The sequence below is a fragment of the Cryptomeria japonica genome, chromosome 3, assembly GCF_030272615.1.
Source record: "Cryptomeria japonica chromosome 3, Sugi_1.0, whole genome shotgun sequence".
Taxonomy (NCBI): domain Eukaryota; kingdom Viridiplantae; phylum Streptophyta; class Pinopsida; order Cupressales; family Cupressaceae; genus Cryptomeria; species Cryptomeria japonica.
Window position 1 is genome coordinate 150,261,793 of NC_081407.1, and position 14,951 is coordinate 150,276,743.

The window sequence follows — 14,951 nt, forward strand, 5'->3', positions numbered from 1 at the left end:
TGTGATTGGGTTGAAGATGACCAGGCGCCACCTCAGCTACTTGCTCCTTGTAACTCATCACAAGAGTTTGTGATTGAGGCATATCTCTTGATAATCAACATTTCCAAGTGCCTGAGGTGATTGAGGTGATGGTGGGAGATATTCCAAAATTGCATCATCTCTCTGACTTGATCACCTTCACTTGAAGCCTCCGTCTTGCATTACTCTTTTGCCATACTGGCAATAATTTCATGGATTTCCGGAGGAAATTCAAGATTACCTTAACATTTCTTTCATCATCAATATGATGTCTTTGAGTATCTTAGCTCTTGATCTTGCATGCTCACTGCTGTCTTTCATTCTTTGTTCAACGGCGTCCTTGAAGGTGCTGATTATTCATCCTTGAAACATGATTTCTTCACTTGTGTCTGCTCTTTCTCCTTCTTTGTAGTGTGTTTCTTTGATGCCCCCATGATGTGATGTCTCTCTCTTACATCCATCAATGTGAATATCTTTGATTCCTTCAAATTGTAATGTCTTCTCTCCATTTTTCCATGTGCTTGTTTCTTGCATCAGACCTTGATGTCTTCTTCATCTTTTCATTCAACGTCATCCTTGAAGGCGATGATCATTGCATATGTACAGCATGAGGTCATGATGCCTCTCTCTCGCCTTGAAGATGCTGATATCCTTCTCCTTCTTGTGTAATCTTGTGAAATCTTTCCCTTCAAGCAGCTTCCTTGTATCCTTCTACCTGCTGGTAAAGCCTTCCATGTATGTCCTGTCACATGTTGCAGTTGAAATGCACTAACGTATCTTTGTGCTGATCATGCCCTTTGCATTTGCTATCATCCTTATGTTAATCTCAAAGTCCTCCTTCACTTTCTCTCATCTGCAAAACGAACAAAGACTGCATCAAACAGATTTCACACATTTTTCTAACTTTCTGATCTGATATGCATTCCTAAGGATGCTCTGATTTTTGACCTTATGTCAGATTTTCTAATGTTTTAAGTCTGATTTTTATGTTTCAAGTCTGATTTTCTGATATTTGAAGTCTGATTGTTCATGTTCTCAGTCTGAGACTTCACTCTCTGAGGTCTGATTCTTATCTGTTTACCCTTGGTCGTGGATTCAAGGGGTCACTAGAAATGATCTTAGATGGTCGTGCTTTTGGGCTCCTACTGGAAGTCGCATCAAGTAGGTCGTGATTTTGGGGCCCAACTGGAAGTCAGCAAGGAGGTCGTGGATTTGAGGTCCAACTAGAAGTCAGCAAGGAGGTCATGGATTTGAGGTCCAACTGGAAGTGCTCACTGGCTGCTCGTGGATTTGATTACCAAGTGGAAGTCTTCATTGGCTGGTCGTGGAATTCACCCCCAACTGGAAGTGCCAGCAAGCAGGTTGGACTTCTGGAAGGTAAGTGGAAATGCTTTCAAGCCAGTTGTGGATTTTGAGTGTCACTGGCTGTAACCATGAGGTGGTTGTAGATTTTGAGGTCCACTACTGGAAGGGCTAGCAAGGATGTTGTGGTTTTTGGGGTCTACTGGAAGTAACATCTTCCTCAATCTTTTGCATCTTTTCATCAATTTGATCACTTGCAGGTTTAAACATTGAAATCATTCTCATCTTAGCAGCACAAACATCATTCATGAAGGCAACTAGCAGTGCAATCACCTCTTTATGTCCTTAGGCAGGGTTTTGAGTGCCAAGTGGAAGTGGCCTAGAGCTGGTCGTGGATTTCACCCCCAAGTGGAAGTACCATATGGTGGTTGTGGATTTCACCCCCAATTGGAAGTGCCATAAGCTGGTCGTGGATTTCACCCCCAACTAGAAGTGCCAGCAAGCAGGTTGGACTTGTAGAAGGTAAGAGGAATTGATGCCAAGATATCAGCATTACTTGTTAAATGAATTGCTCAAGGCATCTTCATTCCTGCTTGGTAGATTTTACCAACCTTAGTCAACATCTCCCCTCAAAACATTAAGTGTTCAACTTCATCGAGTGTTGATCTCATCAAGTAGAAGGACCTGCTCATCCTTGTCGGGCTTTTGATAGCCAAGTGGCAGTTGATGTGAAGGCAGGTCGGGGTTTTAAAGGGTAACTGGAAGTCATCTCAAGCAGGTCGGACTTTTGGAGGGTCATTGGAAGTGGCTCCAAGAAGTAGCTCGGGGATTTAGGCATCAACTGGATGTGGAGATGAAGCAATTCGTGGATTTTGGGGGTCACTGGAAGTGACCTGACTTGTTCTACTTTGCTGATTGCAGCACGCACTTCATTCATTTCAGGAGTTCCCCATTCACTCATCAAAGTAACCTCACCATCAACAAGTTCTCTTCATTATTGTTTATGCTCTAGCTACCCTCTCACCAAGCATTTCACTTCATCAGCCTGTCTTCCACACTTAAATTCAACATTCCTATCCTAGAACTTTGAAAGCCGCATGGTGATGATCAAATGAAATGATCATTCCCAAATCGCTCATCACTGAGGCATTGAGTGTGAGGCCCAACCCCTAGGATAGATCTGCATACTCATAGTAGGACTATTCTAGCCATCATTTCGAGACATTGATGATATATTTTGCTATCATGTTGTTACGAACTTATGATTATGAGTATTTGGGTTGGACTAATGACCTTCACATTTGAGCATGGTACACGTGATGATAGATTAGATGATGCTATACTTATATATGTGCACATGTGGTGGATTATCTTAATGATCTTGATTAATAAAGCTATGCATGGTTGATTTTATTATTAAAAACAAAGTATGATAATGTTATATGTAGAGTAGCCATCACTCTTAGTTAGAAATGATATAACTAATGAATGATTGCCATGAAATGAATAGTAGGAGATGATATATGTGATTTTGTTACAATGGGTGTTTTTAAATTTATTTCGTCTTTAAATGCTATTATTATGAGCTAACACGTGCTCGAGTGTGCAGGATGCCCATGGCCAATGGGATCGGGGAGACCACATGGCGGTTGCTATGCTAAACAGTTAAGTCAGTCTAGCCTATTTGGAGAGGCTAAGATCTTTTGCTATGTGTGAATTGTTATGTGAAGTGAAAAGTGTTCTTGTGTTGTGATATATATGTTACGTATAATTGGGTGTTTATGTAATGTAAAATTGTCTTCTAATTGTGAAGTATGAAGTTATGTTGCAAGATCATGTCAATGTGGTGTTTTAGGTGAGACAAATTATGAAATGTAACACGAAAGAGTTTTGTGAGAAAATTCCATCTATCCAAGGTTTAAATGAGTTTATTGAGTCATTTTCACTATATTATGTGTTGCCTAATGTCCCAAGTTATGGGGCTATGGGTTGGGGTTCATTTGGAAGCCTTAAAGTTAGACAAATTTGAGTTTTGACACCTTTTATAGTGCCATTTTTAAATATGGCAGTTTGTTGTGACCTTTTCACACATTGCCCCATTGCAAACAGGGACCCCCTCTTTCTTGCTTTTTGCATTTGTTAGTTTAGGGTTTTGGCAGCATAGTGGGCAATTTTGAGTTCCCGTGCCTGAGTCTCGGAATTTTGATCATGCCTAATTGTCATTAGGGTTTTAAAGTTATAGGATCAAGTTTGCAAAGTTGAGAGTTTAAGCGATCCTAATTTTGTCCAAGTGTAGACCTTTTGAGCGTTAACGTGTTTTTGAATGTCCTTGTCGGTGATAGGACCTTTAAGAGTTGTTTTCTCTCTCCTAGGAAGTTATTCAAGTTTATTTTGCACTTTATCCAGATAGATTTCCTTTTGTTTCGCTCAAATTTTGGTGAATTTTTCTAAGTCCAGATGCGTTTTATTGAAAATTTCAAGTATCTAGATGATTTTGAGTGGTTAAATTGTTAAATTCCTGATGAAAATCCATGTTCTAAGGGTCAAAATGTCAAAATTCTTGATGGGAGGTGCTTTTCCCCCACATTTATGATGACTCATGGTTTCCCCCACTCAAAATCTTGATGGGAGGTGAATTTCCCCTGGTTTCCTGATGGATCTAGTTTTTCCCCCATTCGTATTCCTGATGCATGGCGATTTTCCACCAGGGAGGTAAAATTTTGACTAAGTGTTGGGAAATCCTCCTGATGACCCACAAATTTCCCTTGGGAATGCGGATGACTTTGATGATGACTAGAATGATGATTCCTGATGCCAATCGATTTTCCACAAAGCTTTTCATGATGAGATTTTAAAGATTTTTATGCGTATAGTAATTCCACACATGAGGCGAATTTCCACCAGGGCAAGATTGATGATTTTGAGTTCGGACAACTATCTAGATAGGGGTTGATTTTCCCCCAAAGTGATTTTTTGAGCTTAAGTGCGAAGTAAGTTGGATTTTTGACTCCAAACATGGATCAATCTTCCACTGGAGGCCTTTTCATGCAAATGTGATGAAATTTTGTTGAGATTTTTATCCCAATAGGGGTCGATTTTCCCCCAAGTGCACAATTTTAAGTATTTTAGGGATTTTTATTTGGATTTTTAATCAAAAGATGGGGCGAATTTCCCCGAGAGGTCAATTTTGATTCAAATTTTAAAATCTTTTAAATAAATTGACCCAAATTTAATTGTTTTTACAAGTGTTGATGATTATTTAAAAATAAAAACAATTATTTAATGACTTGCAATTTAAAAAATAAAATATCCCCAGGCAAGTCGATTTTCCAACCCAAGTGTAAAAGTGCAAATGTTTTATCCCACATTGCTTGTGTAGTGTGTTGTCCTCATTTTTGTTTTTCAAAAATGATGGACCATTATATAAATTTTTTGTCAAAAAATACAAATTTTACTCTATGGAACGCTTCCCGAGGCATAATTTCGCCTTACTCCTGGACTGGACTAATCTTCAGTCCATCCTCAAACCACGTTTCAAATTTCATCGCATTCTGGGTTCATTTGCTATGTTTTTCCTTCAATTTCGAGTTTTTTCTCCCTGATTATAGTTGAGAAATTTTCCTTAAGTTGCAAGTTTTATGTTTTCCTTTGTTTTAGTGTTTGTAGGGAAATTTTAAGTTAATTACAAGTGCACTTTATAAAAAATAGAACTTGTAGCTTACTTTTTATTTCCCACTTGTTGCTTTTTGACTTTTTAAGTCATTGCGGGAACTTTTTAGACATATTACAAGTGAATTTTAAGTTATAAAGTTTAAATAAAACTTGTAATTCATTTAAAATGTTCCACTTAAGTGATTTTAAGTTATGGTAGGGGTTTTTCTCCTCCATTACAAGTTTTATAAAGTCACTTTAAGTTGTAATAGGGATTTTATTTCCCTATTACAAGTTTTATTTTTAAGTTGTTTTTGTGACTTGTAAAGGGAATTTTATTTTCCCTTTACTAGTCTTTTGTTGAGTTGTTTAAAAAACTTGTAAAGGGAGTTTTATTTCCCTATTACTAGTATTTTAAACTTGTAGTTTGCTCTCACAAACCCGATTTTGCCTTATGCATGAAAAAGTGAACATTTTTAACTTGCAAATAGGTGAAAGAAATCTGATTTCTTTTGTTCTATGCATTTTAAACTTGTCATTCCTCCTCAAGAACCCGACCAGCAATATTAGAGGATTTAGTTGACAATTTCCAACAATTTTTGTGGCTAGATTCAAGGAGGAAGAAGGCGTTTAGGTTTCTTTGCTACTTTCATGCATTTCTCAACTCCTTACATGCCATTTGGAGGAGGTGTTTGCTGGTTTTAATGCCTTCAAACAGCAAAACATGTGTTTGTAGAAAACCACAATTTTGCTCCTTGGAATGCCACGAATCTTACTTCTTCCAAATCGTTTTTGCTTGTCTTTCTTAGGCATGGGGTTTGAATACTTCTCTTGACCGATTCCTCATGCTTTGGATGGGCGTTTTGGCAAAAATGTGGCCAGGGTTTGGAGTGTGTTTTATTGTCTATTTAAGAGATTTTCTTTCTTCTTTCAAGGATTGTTTTTTGCTTCTTGGAGGACGTTTTGATTGATCAAGGTATGTTCTTTTCCTTTCTTCTTTGTTTTCATTTTTTGTTTTTGGTTTGTTTTGATTTCCTTGGTTGATTTGTATATATGCTAGTTTTGTTAGTTCTTGCCTAAAATCAGTTTTGTAAGAAATTTTTCCCCTTTGTTCCAAGTTTGCAAAGCAATTTGTGAATTGCATTGTCTTTCCCCATTTTCCCTCTGTACTTGCATTCGGGATTTAAAAACCCGATTGCAAGTAATATGAAAATAATTGATCTTCCCCTTTGGTTGGAAAATTTTAAACATTTTTTGGTGAAATTCCAAGTTGCTAAGTTGGAAATAACTCATTCTTTCAAAATCGGGTTTTTAAAACTGGATTACAAGCTGAAAGTTCTTCCCATTTTCATAAAGATGATCTTCCCAAAATCTTTCCATTTCCATTACAATCATTCGTACCTACCATTCCCGCCATTTCCCACATGTCAAAATCTCATTTTTCACCCACTTCTTCATTTTCCTTTTTACAAGTATACTTGCATTCGGGTTTCAAAAGTCTGATTGCACATTTGTTCTTCCCCACTTGTATACTTGTAAAACGTTCCCCAAAATCCGAAATTGGTCCAAAATGCACTCAAAAAACACTTGAAAATGAGTTTTGGACCATTTTCAAGGTCCAATTGCAAGTGCAAACTTATGTTTACCCATTACACATATGAAGTTGCATGTTTGTTCTCCACAATTGCAAGTTAATGCTCTTGTTTTTCCCACACATGTAATGCAGCTTCCAAAACCCGAAATTCACTTGTGAGCCCATTTTTGCATCAATTTATCCCTTCCCATGTCAGTCTAGTTTGCACACACGATCTACCAAATCAATGGATTAAGGCATGGGCCTTATTTTGCAAGCAGATTTCAAGATTGGAGGATGATACAAAGAAGAGATACAACAACAATTCATGGTTGAGAGCATAGAATGCTTTCAAGACAGAGAGGATCATGACATGAAAAGAGGAAGGCAGCCCTTTCCTTCTTGAAAAGCCAGGACTACCCCAAGCAAGAAAATAAGGTTGAAGTTCGTTGGCCAAGGACACAAAGATCATTAAGGATGCAAGTTCTCGTTCTGGTTCAAGATGTCTTCACTGATCTAGAATACTTCAAGTTCTAGCATCTTGAAGCGGCATGAAGATCATCATAAACAAAGGATGATGCAGTTGAAGTCGTGTCTTTGAACACTTTGATTAATTATGCATTTGTAATTTTGTTTTGACAAGTTACATATAAAAAAATAACTTTATAATTGCAAGTTAACTCATCACTTGCACTTTTGTAATTACATGTAAAGCAACTACAAGTTGAGTTCCATTAGGACTGTTGGTTGAAAATTTTGTACACTTGGGGAAATATACAAAATTGTGGTTTCAATCACAGCACGGGTAAAACTCTCCTAATTAAGGGAAGGCTCCCCCTATCTAACTACAACTTTGAAAATAAAATAGGATGGGACAACAATCTTTCTTCTTCTTTCAAGAAAGACAATATCATTTTCTCTTCACAAAAAAGGATAGCAATTGAATATAAACAACAATAACCACTTTCAAATGAAATGAGAGAAAGGAAATGAAGTTTTCTGAAAGCGCAAAGATTTCCGTCACTTACTTCGGGACAGGACGACAATATCAAGCTCAAAGACTTGATTATGTGAAGTCCTATCTACCCTTTTCTACACTGATGCTATAAAGAACAAGTTATGACAGCTCAAAAACTGAAAAACACTATTCTTTTCTTCTTTAAAACAATGAGAAGTAGTGTAAGCTCAAAGACTCATAGCTATTTCCCACAAAATCTACTCCTAAATTCTCTTAAGAACAAGTGAAAGCACAAAGACTTGCAGCTTATCTCAACAAAATATTTATTTTAATCTATATTAAACTCAACTACTTGCAGCACAAAGACTGCAAATCAGATGTGATTAAGCTATTTAGGAACACTTGCAAGAAAGATAATATAGAACACTAACTCAAGAATGAAAGACAAAGACTCAAAGCTTGAGCAATTTCCTTCTATTCCTTTCAATTCTTGGATTTACACATGAAAGCTCAAAGACTTCTTTGCTGTAAATTTGGCAGAGTTTTTGCTTGCTTTCCAAAAGACAAATATTATAATAGACCCCTCAAGTATTTATAGAAGAGGAGCCATGAGAAAAAGGTGGGAGGATCCCAACTAACTTGAGAAATTCTTTCAACCACTTAGACTTATTCAATAACTAACTAAGACTTATTCCAACTTGTTGTGACCATTTCACACATCGCCCCATTAAAATGGGGACCCCCTCTTTTTTGCTTTTGTTTTGCCTGTTCTTCTCTCTGCTTTTAGGATTTTGAGTAAGTGAGTGAGTCGTCTGGATTAGGGTTAAGCCTTAGGAGTTGCCGTTTGATATTTTCAAGCCGAGTCCAGTCTAATTTTGAAAGATTATTAAGCATCCTAACTGAGATTGCAATTTTGAAATAGCCTGAGTCTGTCAGGAAGTTGAGTATGTCTCAGGATGGGTCCAGTCAAGTTTTGAAGGCAAATTCAAGTTAGGTCTAGGGGTTAGCATTTTAATGATGGAATTATACATTCTGTCTGGGCAAACTCTAACCAAAATTTTGGAAGCAAGGTAACCGATTCCTGGACTTAAAGACGACCTAACCCTGCATGATGAAGTGATTTGAAGACCTAAAATTTTGATATTTTGGCTTATAAGGGCAAAATCGCTCCTGTCCCTCTCTCAGACGCTAGGGCGAAAATGATATTTTATGCATCTTGGTTATTGACTTGTTTTAATTGTTTTGTGCAGGGTCGCCAGGGGATATAATCGAACATGAATTGAAGATTTTGAAGATTTTGAAGACTCAAAATGACGAGTTTTTAAAGGTTAAGACCAAATCGCTCCTGTCCCTCACTGAAGGACCAGGTCGAAATGGTTTTCTTAGGTCATTTTGAGCCTTGGTTGATCGAACTGGAGCATCAAGGACGCAATGAAAGATGAAATGAGCATAAAGGAGTATCCAGACTTCATCGTTGACAACGAAAGATTGAACTTTGGGCCTAACAAGACAAGTTCGCTCCTGTCCCTCACCCAGGGACCAGAGCGATTTTCCTCAAACACACCTTCTTGGACATTTTTTGGATTTGGACTTCTGTTCATAACTTGCGAAATGATGGTATTTTCCCCAGCAAAGGAAATTTGAGATGAAAATTATGAAGATTTGACCTTGAGGACCAAAATCGCTCCTGTCCCTCACCGAAGGACCGGAGCTTGTTTTTCAAAGTTGCACTGTCCTTGCAGGATCAAGACAATTTTATGATTAGAAGAGATCAAGGAGGGCATGTTTTGTCCATTGAATATAATTTGAGCGACCAATTAGCAAGGAAATATGCTAAGATGACAAAATCGCTCCTGTCCCTCACTGAAGGACCAGAGCTTGAATTCCAAGTTTGCCCTATCCTTGCAAGATTTGAATGATTTCGCGATTTGAGAAGGACAAGGAAAGTGTCTTTTATTCGTTGAATATAACTTGAATGGACCACAATGGAGAAAATCGATCCAAATTGGCTAAGGCGCTCCTGTCCCTCTCTCAGGGACCAAGGCGAATTTCAAAGGTAGCTCTTGTCCCTCTCCCAGGGACCAGAGCGATTTTCCCTCAAGACAAGTTTTTGGCAAAGGAAAAGCAAGTTTTACGTTTGGGATGAGTAAAGGAAGGCATAATCGATCCGTTGAAGATAATTTTGAAAGATTGCAAAACACAAGTGGAGCCTATTTTGGCCAGGGCGCTCCTGTCCCTCTCCCAGGGACCAGGGCGAAAAATGCATTATTAGGTCTTCCCTTCCAAATTTGGTCGAATCCAGGCCAAGGCACATGATGAAGATGATATTTGAAAAGCTTCAAGGGAAAACAAAGTTGGAAAGACCGCAAAATTGGATGAATAATGGCCAAGGCGCTCCTGTCCCTCACCAAGGGACCAGAGCGAAATATTCAAGTATGCCTAAAATTAAAATGCCACTTTCGTTTCCAACATTCAAGATGGAGTAAGCAATGACGTTTTTCGCCTTGAAGGCAATTGGAAGTTGACACGATCAAGGGTTTGTACCAAGAACTAAATGGCGCTCTTGTCCTTCACTCAAGGACCAAGGCGATTTTCATAAAAACAATCATTCCCTTCCAAAGCCATGCCAAAGCAAGGTTGTACAAAGTCAAAAATGTCTTTCGAAGGGCGATGAACAAGGAACCAACCCTAAAAAATTGACTAACTTAAGCACAAATGCAAAATCGCTCCTGTCCTTCACTGGAGGACCAGGGCGAAAATCCTAAGAAGGTCAATTTTGCCTTGAGGAAACAAGCAAAACATGCATAAAACGAGAAATGATGACCATTGCCTACCTCACATCATGAATTGGCGATTTGGAAAATGAAGTCCAAAGATAAAAGGTAGAGCGTTCCTGTCCCTCACCAAGGGACCAGAGCGAAATCTTCAAATTTGCCTGATTACCTAACATTTTGGAGTGCCACTTTCATTTACAAGACTCGAGATGGATTAAGGAACAATGTTTTACGCCTCGAAGATGATTTGATATTGATATGATTAAGGATTTGTGCCATGGACTAAAGATCGCTCCTGTCCTTCACTGAAGGACCAGGGCGAATATCCTTGAAGGAGCTCATTTGGTATTGAAGAAACGAGTCATGCATGCATAGAACAAACGAGGAGGATCATTGATTGCCATGCAACGTGAATTGGCGATTTAGAAGATAAAGATCAAGGGCAAAAGTAGAAAATCGCTCCTGTCCCTCTCCCAGGGACCAGGGCGAAAATGTTCCAAGGTACGCCCCTTCCAAAGATCACATGAATTGAACTTAAAGTTCCAGATAAAACGCCATTTCGAACGTCAAGGATGAAGTTTCAAACGTAAGAAATAAAGGATGGAGGACTAAAATGCATGGGCGCTCCTGTCCCTCTCCCAGGGACCAGAGCGATGTTGATAGATGTCCCTTATTCCTCCCATGCTTAGGCGCCAATATTTTTCGAATTGCATTAAATGCTAAATCTGCTAAAACTTTGGAATATATTTTAATTAAATTGGCATTTAATGAGTTCACATAAGGCATTTAATAATTAATTTAGCCTTTTAAAAAATCGAAATTTTAAATTGCAAAGGCATTTAAATTAATTATTATTAAAATTAAATGAAAGGAGTGCGCTTGGGGTATTATTTCATTATTTTTATAAAGGTCGGCCTCCTCTTTTATTTAATTTTTGTTTATTTTAGGCTTATTTTCCAAGTCGGCCTATGGGCAATTGCAATGCATGAGCGCCTATATAAGAAAGGTACTTTGAAACATTTTGATCCATCATTCAATCATTGTTTACATGCGATTTGGAGAAGCAATAGAAGGAGCGAAATTTCAATCCAAGGAGAAGTGCGAATTTTGATCCAAGGAGAGGTGCGAATTTTCAATCCAAGAAGGAGTGCGCATTTTGTTAGAGGTGGAGCGAGTTTCCCTCAAGGCGTTGAAGACCCAAAGAGTGGTGAAGTTGATGAAGGAGGCGCCTTTGCTAAAAGACTTCGATCTTCATTTTGCCTAGCAAATTTCTTAATTTTTGCATCGTTTTTTAGAGGTAGTTCTCAAAGAGAGGTATGGCAAGATCTCCCTTGGTTTGAAATTTTGAATTTCCAATTGCGTAGTCGTATTTAGGAAATGATAATTCAAAGATTTATCATGAAGTTTCCTAAATTTAAAGCTTAAATCCAATCTATATTTCTATGTTCCAAGGTATATTGCTCATTATGAAATGTTGTGTAGGTGTCAAGATGGCGACTCCAAAGGCAGGAGCATCCACCAGTCGTCCAGCCCTTATGAAGGAAGATCAAAGGAATGAAGAAATGGAGACCAAGATCGTATCAAAATGGAGCAACATTGGAGATACCAACTTGGGAAACTTCAGTGTGAAGAAGTTTCGAGAGGTCCCTTACATTGGAAAGCCATCACCTGTCGCAAGGAGAATAATTGAAAGTGGCATTATCAAGGCGGCCGGCTTTCCTCCAGCAATCCAGTGCCATGAGCTGATGATCGAGTGTGCTCGCCATTATGACCCACAGTCAAGATCGATCGTGTCCAAGGGAGGAAACACTTTGGCTTATCTTTTAGATGAGGCAATCAGTGAATCTCTCCATCTGCCAGAACATAAAGATATGATTTACAAAAGCTTGGAAGGAGCAAGATCCATGTACGAAGATGATCCAGACACTTGCTTGAGCATCATCAATAAGAATTGGTTACTCAAAAGTCGTCCTCGCCTGAGCAAGATTACCAACACACCACATAGGATCGACTTCCAGGAGGAGTACAGAGATTTGATAACCTTACTCAATCGAGTTACAGGGGCTCCTCAAGCCTTCTATTTTGAGAAGTGGATGTTCTTCTTCATCCAAGTGATAGTTCAAGGAAAAGGAACAATTCATTGGGCTAGAATTATTAGCCATTGCTTGGACGTGCAGTTGAGAAGACTGAAGGCTACCAAGTCATTCCACATGAGCTCATACATCATGTATGCCTTGATCAGGAGTTTTGAATATGCAGGACTACCTCACAGAGGAGCGATTGGAAGAGGACCTGGAGAAGTCAGAGTTTGTGACTCTTATGTTCATTTTGCATCATCCACCTGGGAGTAATTACAAGTTAGTCAATGATACCTTCACAATGAACATCACCAGGACACTGCAAGGCGGGATTCACAATCGGCTATCTCAGGAGGCACAAGAACTTGTAAAGAGGTATGGTGCTTGGTTTATCCAATTCCAGAAGTTTACATATATTAGAGTTCATGGGTGTCCTTCACCTCCATATATGTTGCCAAGATATCCGACAGACAGGATAGTACTACTTGAGGTGACTAGGCAGTTGGCAGCTTATGCGAAGGCATTCAGACACAGGCATGGAAATGGGATTCCTGTACCTATCATACTAGGGAATTCAGTTGAGGTATGTCCTAATGTTCCAGCTTTAGATGATGCAGAAAGGGAGTTGGCCTTATATTCATTTTCATTCTTTTCATTGAGGGAGAATTTTGATCCTTATGGGTATATAGAAGAGACAGTTGGTAGAAAATACAAGCATGAATGTCAGGTAGAGGACTTTTGGATGAATCTCTCAGATGATTTAGAAAAGAAAGATGCATTCCAGATTGCCTTTGGATTTCATCAGGAAATGCAAAGTTTACAGAGTGGCCGATCAAGCTCAGGACAGTGGCAGGCACCTCCAGTCATCCTATGATAGAGAAGATAAGGCAGTAAAGATAGATTGGAATGAACCTGAGGTTGTGGACTTAAAAGCTTTGATGGCCCCAGTTTTGTCTTGTACTCGCAGATGGGTTGATGTGCAACATCAAAAGTTGAGAGAGCAGAACATACCTATGACTTTTACTTTGGAGGAAAGATCGGCAGAAGGAGGAGCAAGTGCAAGTGAGGGCCATCCTCATCCTAGAAGCACAAGCGAAGGCAATCCTCACCCCAGAAGCGTAAGTGAAGGAAATCCTCATCCTAGAGGTGCAAAGAGGAAGGAAAGACCTGAGAAAAGAGAATCTTCCAAGAAGAAGCAAGAGGCCAATCGAGATCGCTCATCCGGCACATCTTCTCGACAAGAGAAGAGGACACTTGAAGTGGAGGAATCTATGGAATCAATGGTTCAGAATGATAAACATGAAGAAGGACAGGCATCTCAACGTTCATCAAGTCAATCTCCCCAGGTCAATGAGCTACATGAAGACCAGAATGACGATGAAGCGACATCTCCTCTCCGGAAAGAAGAGCCACTACCTAAAGAAATACAAGTTAGAGAGACAAGGTCTACCATTCCAGATTGGTTGAAGGAGAGACTAACAAGGGTGATTGTGATCGAAGACGAAGATAATGTGATTGATTTAGATAGCCTTGTTGGAAATTCTCAGGGAGTAACAGAAAAGAAGAAGGCCACCAAAATGTCCAAGATGATCAGAGATGAGACAGGGTCCAGGAAGTTGCAGATAGCTACACCGGCAGTGGACAAGTACGAGGGTGAAATCCTTGCAGAAGAATATGATGTAGAAACCGTTGAGCTTGGTCCACTCACCACCGAGCAGGCATTGGATGAGGCAACTGATTCATTTGAGGCACTTAAAGACAAGCTTAGAGGAGAAATGGAAAAGAATAGAAAACTTGAGAGAGAGGTCGGTGCTTGGAGAGGCTACTTTAGCCACCTCAGTCAGCCTTTGGGACGGTAGGATCCAACAGTATCTCCTGTGCAAGCACTTCCCCTTGAATCAGTTGGTGAGACAGAGAGAGTCAAGAGCTTGGTCCAGCTTATGAGCTCTTGGATTGACAAATCCCATACAGTTGCCGTTGAGTTTGCAACAAGAATGATGCAGACCATTCATCGGGCTATCCAGGTCCTTGAGATCATCCACAACCTAATGATAACAGTAGCCGCCTTTGCTCATACTAAAGATGTTATCATTCCTGTTCTTCAAGTAATCAGGCAAACACCAAGGAAGACCTTAGCGCAAGAAAAGATAATGGATGGAGGAGCTCATAATTTACTCCAGTGGTCTACTTTACTCCAAATGAAGGAAGTTCTTTTCGAGGACACCAGCACCAAATGCAATCAAGTGGAGGAGGTCATCCATCCAATCCAGGACAAGGTGTTTGGGGTTTTATGTACTATTCTTGGTAGAAGGATCGAAGTTGAGACAGATGTGGATCTTCAAGAGTTGGAAGAAAGGGTCAAGGTCATCTTTTGCAAAGATGAGAATGTTATTACAGATGAGCAAAGAGATCAAATGTTTGCTACTATGCTCCTGATTGAGAAAATCAAGGAACTCGAACCTGAATGGGACGCAGCTCTTCTCAAGGCCTTTGATCAGATTATTCACTTGGAATAACGAATGAGGAATCTTCCCGAGATTCCTATTGCTGAGATTGAGGGAATCGTGTCCAGATTCATTGCATATGCTAAAAAGGAG

General features: G+C 39.3%; 1 protein-coding gene across 1 annotated transcript in view; it reads left to right on the forward strand.

Annotated features, from left to right (window-relative positions):
• The window catches only part of LOC131067788 (psbP domain-containing protein 6, chloroplastic), a 104,904-nt gene that overhangs the window by 50,652 nt on the left and 39,301 nt on the right, over positions 1-14,951 (forward strand). The window lies entirely within an intron of this gene.